This window comes from Myotis myotis, unplaced genomic scaffold, assembly GCF_014108235.1.
Source record: "Myotis myotis isolate mMyoMyo1 unplaced genomic scaffold, mMyoMyo1.p scaffold_m19_p_20, whole genome shotgun sequence".
Classification (NCBI taxonomy): Eukaryota; Metazoa; Chordata; class Mammalia; order Chiroptera; family Vespertilionidae; genus Myotis; species Myotis myotis.
The window spans coordinates 17,530,254-17,543,843 of NW_023416325.1; the positions used below are offsets into that span (position 1 = coordinate 17,530,254).

A 13,590-nucleotide genomic window follows, 5' to 3' on the forward strand; every position below is an offset into this window, starting at 1 on the left:
TTGGATTGGTCCAGCTCTGAGAGCTTTCAGCAACTAAGCTCCAAGATGGAGACCTGCTGCCTAGCAACATGCAAACTTGTGCTTCTGAAACTCCCAAAGGTCTTTGGGAGGGCTTACCTACTTTTATTACGATAGCTACCACTTGTCCAGGCAGCATACTAATTTCTTGCCTTCTTACTTGTTCATTACTAACAGCTCTGCAAGGAATATATTAATTCTACTTTTTATTTTAATTTCTTTTAGTCCTACTTTCTAAAGCTGGGCAAGGGGAAAGTGAGGCATGGCTGAAAGGCCATGACATTCACCCCGCATCACATAGCTAATAAAGGTGGAGCTAAGATTTAAACTCTGGTTTGACTCTGTAGCCCATGCTCTCAGCTATCTGCCAGTCTAGGATTTCTGATGACAATATAAGGGGGATTGAGGAGGAGGAAAATAGAGTGGAAGTCTGGTTGACCTCTGCTGAGCCCCACTCTGCCTCATAAACCATGGCAATTACACCAGCCACTCCCCATTCTTAATTGGCTCCTCAATAATGCACTGATAGGACAGTTCATGCATTCTTGCATCAGGTGACTTCTTGGTTGAACTTTTGGCATCTGCCAATCTACTGTGTCATTTTAGGCAAGAACTCCAGTGTTCCTGATGTTTAATATAGTCAGTTACTATGCAAGGAATAGCTATGGTGGCTCTTTTTAATTTTGTGGGATATTGGTACTTGGTAGAATAGTTTAGGAAAGGCATGGCTTTTTCTGACAAAAGCTGCCGTCGATTATACTCAGTGATAAAGCCCTAGTGTGATTAGGGTAGCCAACCATCCCAGTCTGCCCAAGATGCGGACTGTTCGAGGTAAATCTGGGAAAGTCACAACAGGGATGACTGGTCGTCACTCTATGTGAGAGAAGGGGAAAAGGAGTCTGGGCACAGAGAGAAGAAAGAATACTTCAAGCATAGCCATTTTCTGATGGCCTGGTCCATTTTTAGACTTAAACTTCTTCATAGGTCAGAAGATAGGTAACCTACTTATTTAAAACACTCCCCTCTCTGGCCAACAAATGGACAACCTAGAAGAATTGGATAAGTTTCTAGAAACATACAATATTACAAGACTGAATCATGAAGTAGAAAATTTGAACAGACCAATTACTAGTAAGAAGATTTAATCAGTAACTTAAAAACTCCCTAACAAACAGGAATCCTGGATCAGACAATGTCACTGGTGAATTTTACCAAACATTCATAGAATCAATATCAGTCTGTCTCAAACTCTTTCAAGAGTCTGAAGAGGGAACAAAGATGCAACAACAAAAAAAAATCTTCAAAGTATTAGCAAACCAAATTCAACAATACATTAAAAAGATCATACGCCATGATCAAGTGATTTATTCCAGGGATACAAGGATGGTTCAACATCCACAATCAGTCAAAGTGATATACCACATTAACAAAATGAAGGATTAAAAAAAAAACAATCTTAGGGATAGATGCAGAAAATAGAGTATTTTGCCAAATGCTTTATGATTAAAAAAATCTCAAAATGGGTATAGAGGTAACTCAACATAATAAAGGCCATATATGACAACCCCACCCCTAACATCATTCTCCATAGAATCTGAAAGCTTTTCCTCTAAGATCAGGAGCAAGACAAGGATGCCTACTCTCACCATTTTTATTCAGCATAATACTGGAGGTTCTACCCACAGCAATCAGACAAGAAATGGAAGGCATCCAGATTGGAAAGGAAGAAATGAAACTCATTATTTGCAGATGACATAAAACACTCCCTCTCCACATCATTTTCTGGTTAAGCTCTACCTCCATCCTTCCATTTTCAGCTCAAGTGTACATACCCATAGTTAGTTTATGAATTTTCACATAGGTCAGATCTGCTCATAAGTCCCTTAATATTGCATGCCTGTTCTTTATAAAATTTTCAAAGTTATAGCTTGGGATTTATCTGACAGATGTTCCCCACTTGTATATATGTCAAAAGGGCAAATATCTGTACCCGATGATTCTGGCACATAGTGATGTGCAAATTAAATAAATGATTGTTATGAAAAAGTCAGAAGATTCAAGTTCTAGTCTCTGTCACTAACAAGTTTTATTTTTTTAAACCAGGAAAGTTCCAGTCAGGAAATGAAATTGAGTATCTTCATATATACACAACTGTGTGGTTCCAGGTAGGTTTCTCATGTCCAGGCTTTGAGTTCCTACCTATAAAGAGTCTCTGATGAGAATCAACATAGAATTTCATTGTATGAGACCAGCGATTTAGGAATACCAAATACTGCCATCTACCCTACCTACTTCCACAAGGGCCCAACGGAAGTTAGGTACCCTAAACAGGTGATATAAGGCAAAGCAATAAAAGGGCCATTAATCAAAAGCTTCAACACAAATTTAATACGGAGTTGGAGCACTGAATGGCATTTCCTTACACTAGCTTTAGACCATAGCATCTTACTGCTATTCACAGTCTGTGGTCTTGTACCTATTTTGATAGCTAGGATGAGCTAAAGCAAAAAAACTCCTTGAACTGGTAAAGATGAAACCTAAGATCTTACCAGGGAGGTTTAACATCCCCACAAAGCTTTATTTACCAGGGACGAAGGCCTGGGATCCTGGTGGTAGTAGACTGGGAGGAATGAAATGAACATCTATGAAGGGGATTCGGAGAGCTGAGTAAAGAAGACCTGAGGGCAAGCCTGTCCTTGGAAAGGGTAACATTTCAAAAGAAGTCTTCAAACAGAGGACTGATTATGGGGACCAAAGTGTAACAATCATCAACAGAGGAAGAAAAAGGAGTCCTGTCTGTAGATGGCAAACTTCAGGAGGAGAGTCATCGAACCTGGGCCAGCACCTGGGTCCCGGTTGTGTTCACTTGCAGGATTCAGAGTGTTAAACAAGAAGGTTGCTTGGAGCCATCCTAGCTTGGCCTCTGTCAGAACTGCTTACTGTCACGATGTAAACATTCTCACATACTTTTCCTTATCAAAGGAAGGCCCTTCACATTCCAGTACAAGGACATCTTGTTTCTCATCCCCAGAGCTGACTAGCTGGCTCATGACCTATGATTGTGATGCTTCACTAGTGTTATCCTTATGGTTCCAGGATCAATCCAGGACACCATGTTGCGTTCATTCATCATGGTCTCCACCTTCTCCCCAATCTGATAAATTTCTCAGTCTTTACTTGTCTCATGACTTGGTTTTTTAAAGAGTTCTGCTCCATTTTTCATACATTGTCACTCAGTATGGGCTTATGTGATGTCTCATGATTGAGGTTATGCATTTGGGAGGAAAACACTAGGGAAGTGATCTTGTACCCTTCTGAGTACATACCAGGAGGCACCTGACATCAGTAGGTATTGCTGGTGATGTTAACCATGAGTATCTGGTTCAAGTGGTGTCTTCCTGGATTCTCTACTGTAAATTCCCCCTCTGTAATTACTAAATATATGAGGGGAGATACTTGGATATTAAGCAGAAACAGAATATTTGCATAAGTTTTTGCTCACTGAGTTGCCGTGTGTTAGAGGGATCACCCGACCAGCTTTCTGGGACAGGCAGTGCTCTTCTGAGAGCAGAGACCCGAGTTAGGGTAATTCTTTGTTTTTCATGTCCAGTATTAAGCTATGGGATTATGCTCTTTTGATTTGGTTATCAAATTCTGATTGCCTAGCAACCAATAAGGACAAAGATAAAGATAGGGCTGTAAGAATTTTTGGCTTTAATGATTTAAGCCTCTGGGTATTAACAGCTAACACAACCCTGCAGTATCATCTTTAGCTACTTTATGATTTCTTCAAGGCTAGAAATGAAAAAAACAACAATTTTCAGAAGACTAAAATTCTCAATAAACTCCCAAATGTCCTAGTAAGATATTAAATTGAACTCTGATGCACAGCACCAAGCAACCACATTAGCTCCTGGAAACATGAACCCAAAAATACCTTTGCCAATGAAGCAAGTTGTTAAAGTGCATTTGGATGAGGTAAGCACCAGAGCATAGATTAACGGAGTCACATCCGCCAGGAGAGGAGTTTAGTGGAGCACACAGAAATGATATATCCTGTTCAATGTTTTATCAGTGACTTACAGACATAGGTCTAATTAATAACGGTACAGTTAATAAAGCTGAGAATACTTACATTGCCAACTGTAGTCTCACTCTAGGCTGTTAATCTTACAGTTTCACCAAGATTAATTTAAGGATATATAAACCCTGAGAAAGAAGATACCTACTGAGGAGGGCTCCTGGGGTCAAACTTTAAAACAGAGCATAGCAGCCATTCCTAAAGGGGTGCCTCTCATGCAAACTGCACTTTGGGGAGAAGCCTGCACTGAACTACCTGCCTGCACCGTGTTCCCGACATCTGAGTCTTTATAAAGGGGCTTCTGGAATTGCATTTCAACCAATAGGACTGAGGCTTCCTGATCCAATTGGAGCTACGCAGCTATATCCCCATCAGCATCTTCACTGACCAATCAGTGGCCCCATTCTGACCAATTAGGACAGTGCCTTTTGGACCAATCAAGCTGTGAGGATTTGGAGTCCTCATTTGCATGAGGACAGACTAATCAGGGACCAGGGATGAGGACTTCTGTCTATATAAGTCAGCTCCCCACGCGGCTCAGACTTTGTCATGCTCCCTTTCCACCAAATACTGAAGACCACGTTTCCCTAGTTGCACTTGAACAAGATGAAATACCAAAGATGTCTCAACAAACTAGAGAGGAGAAAAGCATGAGGAGCAGGGCAGAATGGAGCAGATTGGTAAAGGGCAGAACTGTTAACTATAGGTTAACCAATAGATCAGATTTATTTAGACCAAAAAACAAAAACAAAAACCTTTCCTAGCATTTAGGTGGAAGAGAAACTTAAAAACCTTTAATAACAGACATTAACCATATTACTGCCAAAGTTAGTTCAAATTTGGGCTCTCTTCACATTAGTATAACTTCTAGAATGCTTGTGTTTACTTCCCTATATTGATTGTCAGATAAAAGTATTGTCCCATGCAGTAATTTGGACATACTCATACTAGAAGACGTTTCAGAAATTTAAGCTTCACTGGGAATTCGGAATTTTTTCTAAATCTAGCAACCCTATTATTGAGACAGCATCCAAAGAGTAGATGTTCAGCTGCAAGTGTTGTTTTTAAGGCATGAGTGAAGGACTTAAACACAGTAGCTCTTCACGCCACAGGGGAATTATGCTATGATATGGAAATGCACGGAAGTGGTCCAAGAGCCAGTGGAATGCAAGGCACCTCTAGTGGGCAGGCATGATTCCAGAGGCCCTCAGACTTTGCCACATAGACATCATGGTCCAATGGCTGCCTCTGTTCACTCCTGCTTCTATTTTCCCTTCATATGTCTAACTCCTCAATACATTTTTTGTACTCCTCACTCCATCTCAGTCTGTTTCCTGGAAAATCTGACCAGCACTGGAGGTAACCTATAGCTTTAGAGGTCAAAACTAGGACCAGCCAACAGAAGTCACAGATCTCACAATGGAAACTGCCAGCTTGAGAGACACTGAGCACCTCAAAGGAAGTGAGCCAAGATTCAGGTTAGCTACTTCCCTGGAAGTGATGTCTGCACTAGCTAAGACTATCAGCCTCAACTCTTGGTATGGACTAGAGGAAATAAAACTTGTTTCAACAAAACATCATGAAGTCACCTAGAAGGAATTCATTGGTTGGATTAATGCTCAATCTTAAAGGCACAGTGAGGTATGCACAGTAAGAGGAGGGTTAACCATGACCATTACCAGCCAAGGGCAAAGCCTCATTGACTATGTCTACAGCTTTCCCTGTGACCATGTATCCATTTCAAAGAGGCAGTTCTGCTGACATTTCAGAATCATGGCATTTATGGCAGTCCCTTGGCAGAAAGCTTACCCAGGTGCCCTTTGGTAAAACCGGGTTAAAATTGATGTTACAGATGCCACTGAAACAAAATATAAGGCTGGCAAGAGACCATTCCTAATGTTTGTCTGGATGAACCAAGTCCAATTACACTTAAAAATAATCCCCAACTACTAGGTGATAACTGATACATCTTCTCAGTACAACAGCCCACCAGATCAGAAGGTGAATAATTATGTTACACCCCCACAGCTCCAGCAACTCATCGATCTGAGTCTTTGTTTGTAACTTGTCTTTCTTCACTCCTTATCTGATTACCCTAAGAGATACAGAAACTTTACTGGATATTTTGAGTATACTCTTTGCAAGGTCCTCATGAACTACAAACAATAGCACTTTCATATAAATGCTATGATTATAAAAGCTATGGATCTGAAGTAATGGTTAGTTGTGTAGGGCATTGAAAATTTAAAAATTCGAATACCAAATAAGATGCCATTAGAACTTCCAGGTGAATATAGCAGACTGATTACGTTTCTCTTTTCCCTCTCCAAATTCCACTCAAAAGAATTAAAGGTGTTTGTTCATAGGAACAAACAATTCAGTGGGGAATTAGAAGTTTTTGGAAGAAAAGGAATGGAGAAACTAATGTCTGCAAAGAAAAGACACATGCAAATGGGATCCACCCAACAGGGCCTGCAGCCCCAGATCCTGGGAAGATGGGTGTGAGGTGAGGCCAAATGGCCGAGTTTGGGTAGAGCAGTTACATACCCAGTCACCACTCCCCCAAACACAGACCTGTACCCATTGAAGATTCCAAGTCTATTCTCTAGGTGGAGTTTCCATCACATGCTAGAACTCAAGACACAGTGGAGAGGTGAATGCTGAAGCAAGAAGCTAAACTTGGAACTAAACTCAGCTCAGCCCTCTCCTGCCAAAACCCTCATCCAGATCACAACCTAATCTCCACAACCTAATCAATCCACTTCCTCAATCTGAAAGTCAACTCTTTCCTCCATGTTGACTGCAGACACTGCCTGTGGAAGTTGGAGTTAGCTTGCACATAGAAAAGCCTTTAAACCCGAGTTTGAGTCTCTCCTTCCGTTAACTCACTGGTTAACCTTGTGAACTTCATGTGTCCCATGGGTGGAATTCCACCACCTACCTTGAGGGCTCACGGCAGGTTAGCTGGTTGTGTACTAAGCACCTGGAGATGTCATCACAGAAGTTCAAAGAACTACCATCATTTCAGAAAAGTACTTAAGGTGCACAGAATTAAGGCTGCCAACTTGAGTGACTACAGTGACTTTTATTTCACCATCAGGTGTGTCTAGCCTATAGTCAGTTCAGATCCAGAATCACTGATAGATGATCCAACCCAAGACTTCAGAGCAGTGGATTTCAATGTATAATGTAATTCTAAAGAACCAAAGGCAGCAATACTCAGTTTGCTTACGGTACCAAGGCTACCTTTGTCACTAGGGGGCCTGCCATTGTTGCAGTGGCAGGCCCCCTAGTCTGGATAGGAAGGCATGAAATCCGACTGGTATTAAAATTGTGGGTTAATCCATAGTCAGATAATTGCACACGGCCTATTTTAGCATAAAATGCCTCTACTACCTATAGTAGGTTGGTAGAGGATTAAAAGGGTTACACTTTGAAAGATGAGTGATACCAATGATATAGTTCCCAGTGAAAGTAAAAGCAGCGAATTCGGACTTTTGAAGAGAGCCCCTCTTGGTATCTTTGCCTTTAGGTTTCCTGCCTTAATGTCTTTATCCCATTCTTCCCAAAGGTGTCTGGTAAAGCTCAGATATATTCTAAGTCTAGATTAAAAATCACAGTTCCGTAGGGTCAAAGCTGATCTTTAGCACCTCACATCTCAGATGATAACTACACACACGGCATTCAACAAGTAGCCACTGAGGGCCCTGGATGGGTAGCCAAGTCGGTTTGAGCATCATTCTGATATGCCAAGGTTGTAGGTTCAATCCCTGGTCAGGGCACATACAAGAATCAACCACTGAATGCACAAATAAGTGGAACAACAAATAGATGTTTCTCTCTCTCCATCCTTCTCTCTAAAGCAAGGGTTCTCAACCTGTGGGTCACGACCCTTTGGGGGTCGAAGGACCCTTTCACAGGGGTCGCCTAAGACCATCGGAAAACACATAGATAATTACATATTGTTTTTGTGATTAATCACTATGCTTTAATTATGTTCAATTTGTAACAATGAAAATACATCCTGCATATCAGATATTTACATTACGATTCATAACAGCAGCAAAATTACAGTTATGAAGTAGCAACGAAAATAATTTTATGGTTGGAGGAACTGCAGTAAAGGGTTGCGGCATTAGGAAGTTTGAGAACCACTGCTCTAAAGTCAATCAATAAAAATGTTTTTAAAATACTTAAAAAAAAAATACTCCCTGAAAACAGGGGTCAAGAATGACCAAAAAAAAGGAGTTGTTTGAAGCCATACAACAGAGGCATAAATAAGACTCAGGCTTAAGTCTTAGCCCAAGACATTTATGAACAGGTAGAGAAAGAACAGCATCTTATCACCATAGAAACAGAACCTGGTACATGGCTGGCACTCTAGTGTTGAATGGACCAATAGCTCTAGATGCCAAGCGTCTGTCAGGCACTAGAAATGTGTGATATCAATGATTTCCAGACCAATCTGCTACCCCACGGCCGAGACCCTCTGGGAGGTCTTTCAGATTAGATTGACATCTTGTTTTCTGGTCTTTACCAGCTCTCCCAAAGCTGTCCATCCCCTCCTCCCCTCCAGTTCCGTTATCAGCCTTGGGTTGGGGGCTGATATTAAAAGGGCTCTGATAAAGCTCCCTAAGTGGCAGCAAGTTGTAAACATTCCCACTGATGCCATTTGATTAACCCGCTGAGAAAATGCCTGAAGAAGGTCCGGGCTTGTCACCAAGAGACAGGCAAGGGTGCCACACAGAGCTGTTGAAAAGCAAGTTGGCTGGGGCCACCACCGGGGAGTTATATAAAGCACTTGGCTCCAAAACAGAGGCCTCTGCAGCATCGCATGTGCAGTCTGCCAGGGTGGCTGTGGGTTTATGGTTTGATGGACATATGCAATGAGGATGCATTCATAGCCTAGATAAGTTAATGACCTATTAGTGGCAAGCGGGGATAGAGATAAAGTCTGGTGCAAAATCCTGTCCCACATTCCAAAGCCACAAACAATTTGGTTTAACACCCTTGTTATATCCCATCCAAATAGCTTCCCTGTTAGTAAGTTGCAGTTTTGAAATGCCCATCTATTGAAAAGGGGGATAGAGTGGGCAAAAAATGATTAACCATTTGCTGAACTCTTCCAGTTCAGGTGTTGGCTAAAGATTCAAACTTAATGAGTCTAAAGACTCAACCATATTCAGGTTTTTTTCTCCTGACACAAAATGCTTATCCCAACATATCCTGCAAGGAACGTTGATTGGAAATAGATGGGACATTTGCACATTTGTGATTAGGAAGTATTTTAAAAAATATATATTTTATTGATTTTTTACAGAGCGGAAGGGAGAGGGACAGAGAGTTAGAAACATCGATGAGAGAGAAACATCGATCAGCTGCCTCCTGCGCACCCCCTACTGGGGATGTGCCCGCAACCAAGGTACATGCCCTTGACGGGAATCGAACCTGGGACCTTTCAGTCTGCAGGCCGACACTCTATCCACTGAGCCAAACCAGTTAGGGCAGGAAGTATTTTTAAAAAAATAATTTGATTGCAGAGAGGAAGAAAGAGGGAGAGAGAGATGGAAACATCAATGATGAGAGAGAATTACTGATCGGCTGCCTCCTACATGCCCCACACTGGGGATCAAGCCTGAAACCTGGGCATGTGTGTTGACCCATGGGTTGATGTTCAAGGAGCCATACTGGCTGAATTGTTTTAGGAAGTATTTAGATGTAGGTTCAGGATACATCAATAGGCAGGGCAGAAGGGATTGTGTTGGAACAATTAACTGAAATTTTAAGAGCTTGCCAACGAGAAGACAGAATTGGGGTTTGAATGTTCCAGAGACCTTATCAAAAGGATTCCAACTCTCTGGACACTTGCCCAGTTACATTCTGCCTTTTGCTTCCATGAAAAGACTACTATTTGCAGCAGGGTGCACACTGCCCCTTCTGAAAGTCAATTTGGCAACAGCTAGTAAGATAATTACTTGTGAGTCAACCGCCACACTTCACTCCTCCTCCTGCTCCTAATCCCATTAATTCTCGCCATCAAGGCTCCGAGGCTTGAGAGCCCGCTTAAAGCTGTGACAAAGGTTCCAGGATCTAGATTGTGCTCGCTGGGCCAAAGAGATGTCATTTGTGTAACAACATTGAAAAACAAACAAAACTTCATTGGCTGGATCCGATCCTCAGACTGCAGTTTTGGTCCCCGCAATCAGCCATAGGAGGCGTTGACCCACAATCGGTACCTGCGCATTTCTAACCCTTACCACGCTAACCTACCATTCGTGCGTGCGCGAACCTTACGTTGGCTTTATAGGTGGCCTTCCGGGGAAGACGCAGAGTGTTCTGGGAACGCCGGATGCGGAAATCACTTTGTCCCACGCTGCATGTGTCTGTGGTTGTTGCGGGCATTTTTGTCTGTGATTTCCAGCGATAGGAGTTCGCGGACCATTTGCCACAATGTATGATGCAGACGAGGATATGCAATATGATGAGGATGAGGATGAAATCACCTCAGATTCGTGGCAAGAAGCATGCTGGATTGTAATCAGTTCGTATTTTGACGAGAAAGGCTTGGTCAGACAACAGCTGGATTCTTTTGATGAGTTTATTCAGATGTCTGTTCAAAGAACTGTGGAAGATGCTCCACCTATAGACCTACAAGCTGAAGCTCAGCATGCTAGTGGAGAAGTGGAAGAACCGCCAAGATATTTGCTGAAGTTTGAACAAATTTCTCTCCAAGCCTACTCACTGGGAAAGCGATGGTGCTCCTTCACCACTGATGCCAAATGGGGCCAGATTACGAAACCTCACGTATTCTGCTCCACTTTATGTTGATATAACAAAAATAGTCATTAAAAAAGGTGAAGAACAACTTCAGACTCAGCATCAGAAAACTTGTATAGGAAAAATTCCAATGATGTTGCATTCAACTTATTGCCTATTGAATGGCTTAACAGATCGTGATTTTTGTGAGTTAAATGAATGCCCCTTGGATCCTGGTGGCTATTTCATTATTAATGGATCAGAAAAGGTTCTAATTGCGCAAGAAAAAACGGCAACGAACACAGTCTACGTGTTTGCCAAAAAGGGTTCTAAATGTGCCTACACAGGAGAGTGTAGATCATGTCTGGAGAATTCTTCCCGACCCACCAGTACTATTTGGGTTAGCATGCTGGCAAGAGGAGGACAGGGTGCAAAAAAGAATGCTATTGGCCAGCGCATTGTGGCAACTCTACCATATATCAAGCAAGAAGTTCCCATTATTATTGTATTCAGAGCATTAGGTTTCGTGTCTGACAGAGCTATTTTAGAACATATTATTTATGATTTTGATGTTGCAGAGATGTTGGATATGGTTAAACCTTCTCTCAATGAAGCTTTTGTCATCCAAGAACAGAATGTTGCACTAAATTTCATTGGCTCAAGAGGGGCAAAGCCTGGTGTCACTAAAGAGAAAAGAATTAACTATGCAAAAGAAGTCTTACAGAAAGAAATGCTCCCTCACGTTGGTGTCAGTAATTTTTGTGAGACCAAAAATGCTTATTTCTTGGGGTATGTTAAATTTCATTGTTTTAAGTTCTTTGCAAAATATGTATTTGAGATAAAGCTTTTCTTAAAGCCCCAAATGTCAAACATGATGTTTTTAATAAATAAATTTTTTAAAAATCCTAAAAAAAAAAAAAGATAATTACTTGTAACCCCCTTCAAACCAGTAATCTCACTCTCTCCCATGGTAGTAAAAGTACTGGTTCACAAAGACATACAGCAACAGTGTTTACTCAGCACTGATTAGTGGCCACCCCTCCGGCCACTGCCCCCCCAAACTATGAGGAACTCCTGCTTCAGGGATCAGTGAGTTTGTTATGGAGTATAACGCACCACTAAAGTGACCGAGTCATAAATTCGTTTTTTCACAAATTTTTGTTAAATTAGAAGAGCCACCCATCTTTTTGTCTGCAAGAAGCTACTTTAGGCTGCCAACTGCCCGATCTGAATCACGCACCACTCAGGGTGGCAGTGGGATGGGTGTCCTGCTGTTGCCCACGGCCTGGCAGCTTTACCTCAAGACCATGGTGTCTCCACGATCAAGAACTGGCCCTTCCTGGAGGGTGGCACCTACACCCCGGACCGGATGGCCGTGGCCGGCTTCATCCACTGTCCCACTAAGAGCAAGCCCCACCTGGCCTAGTGTTTTTTCTGCTTCAAGGAGCTGGAAGGCTAGGGAACCTCCGCGCCCCCCCCCCCCCCAGAGGAACATAACAAGCATATGTCTGGTTGTGCTTTCCTTTCCTTTCTGTCAAGAAGCAATTTGCAGAAAATGGCAAAGGAAGCCAACAGTAAGCAGAGAGAATTTGAAGAAACCACAAAGAAAGTCCTCTGTGCCATTGAGCAGCTGGCAGCCATGGGTGATGCCTCCTGCATACTCCCTGGTCCCAGCGCAGAGCGCATCATTGCCAAGGCTCGGTCCCCAGTGTTACCAACTGCTCTGTGGGATGGTAACAGTGACTTAGGAAAGGAGAACATCGACATTTTGAAATGAGAACATTTAAACTCCATTTCTGTTTTCTCTTGAAAGTGATGCCACGCCTACTTCTGTCTTTGCACCTGGCATTGCCAAGTACAGTGGCTCATTCTTTTTCCTTTAATAGTTTTTGCTTCATTGATCCTGGAGGTGCCAGGGTGGGAGGTGATAGGTTTGGTCATGTGGGCAGAGCCCTTGCACAGCACAGTGTCTGGGTTTCCTGCTGATGGCTGTTGAGTCTGAGATTTGATGTGAATGCGATCATAGGTCCATTGGGCGAATAGAGAATTAAGGACACCAATTTCAGTTTTTTGCATAATCTAAATTTATATTGTGCATGTCTTGTGTTCCCAATAGTCTATTATTTTACCTTAACAAGTCCTGTGACCACCCTTCTACCTGCCAGACCTCTGGCTGTGCTGTGTGTATTAGGGGTCTCCTTCACCTGGTCATCATTTTGTAATCCTCAAGGCTGCAGAGAGACAACTGCTGGCTGCCTCAGGACTATAGGTAGAGCCCCTCCCATGGCAGGCCTGAGTGGCTGGGAGGCCCGAGTGGCTGGGAGGGACAGTGAGGACTGGCATCTTGAGTAAAGCTGGCCTCTTGCTTTGAGGTCGTTGAAGATCCTGCCCCTCCAATGGGCACATTGGAAGGTTACAACATTTCCCCAGAATAGACAAGGAAAGGTCCTCAATGCCAGACATGAATTTCCAGGGCCTGGCCTGGTGCCCTACCCTCTACAGCTGGATGAGTCGGCTGTCCCAGGGTCCTGCCCTGCAAGGCTCCATCCACAGGCGGGGTGAGAGGGGGTGGGAGGAAAACCCAGGAAAGGAGCTCCTGGCTTCATATTTCTAGTATTCTGCAAACAGTTATTTTCCATTAATAATGTCGGTTAGGCAGCTGACAATTCACTGTCTTTCTAATATGAGTCTTCCTAAAGTAGGACATGGAAAAAATTTTAAAATTGTATTGGAAA

At 42.6% G+C, this 13,590-nt stretch overlaps 1 pseudogene; it reads left to right on the forward strand.

The window, feature by feature from the left end:
• Positions 1 to 12,114: 12,114 nt before the first annotated feature.
• On the forward strand, positions 12,115 to 12,632 carry LOC118678605 (annotated as a pseudogene).
• Positions 12,633 to 13,590: the final 958 nt, after the last annotated feature.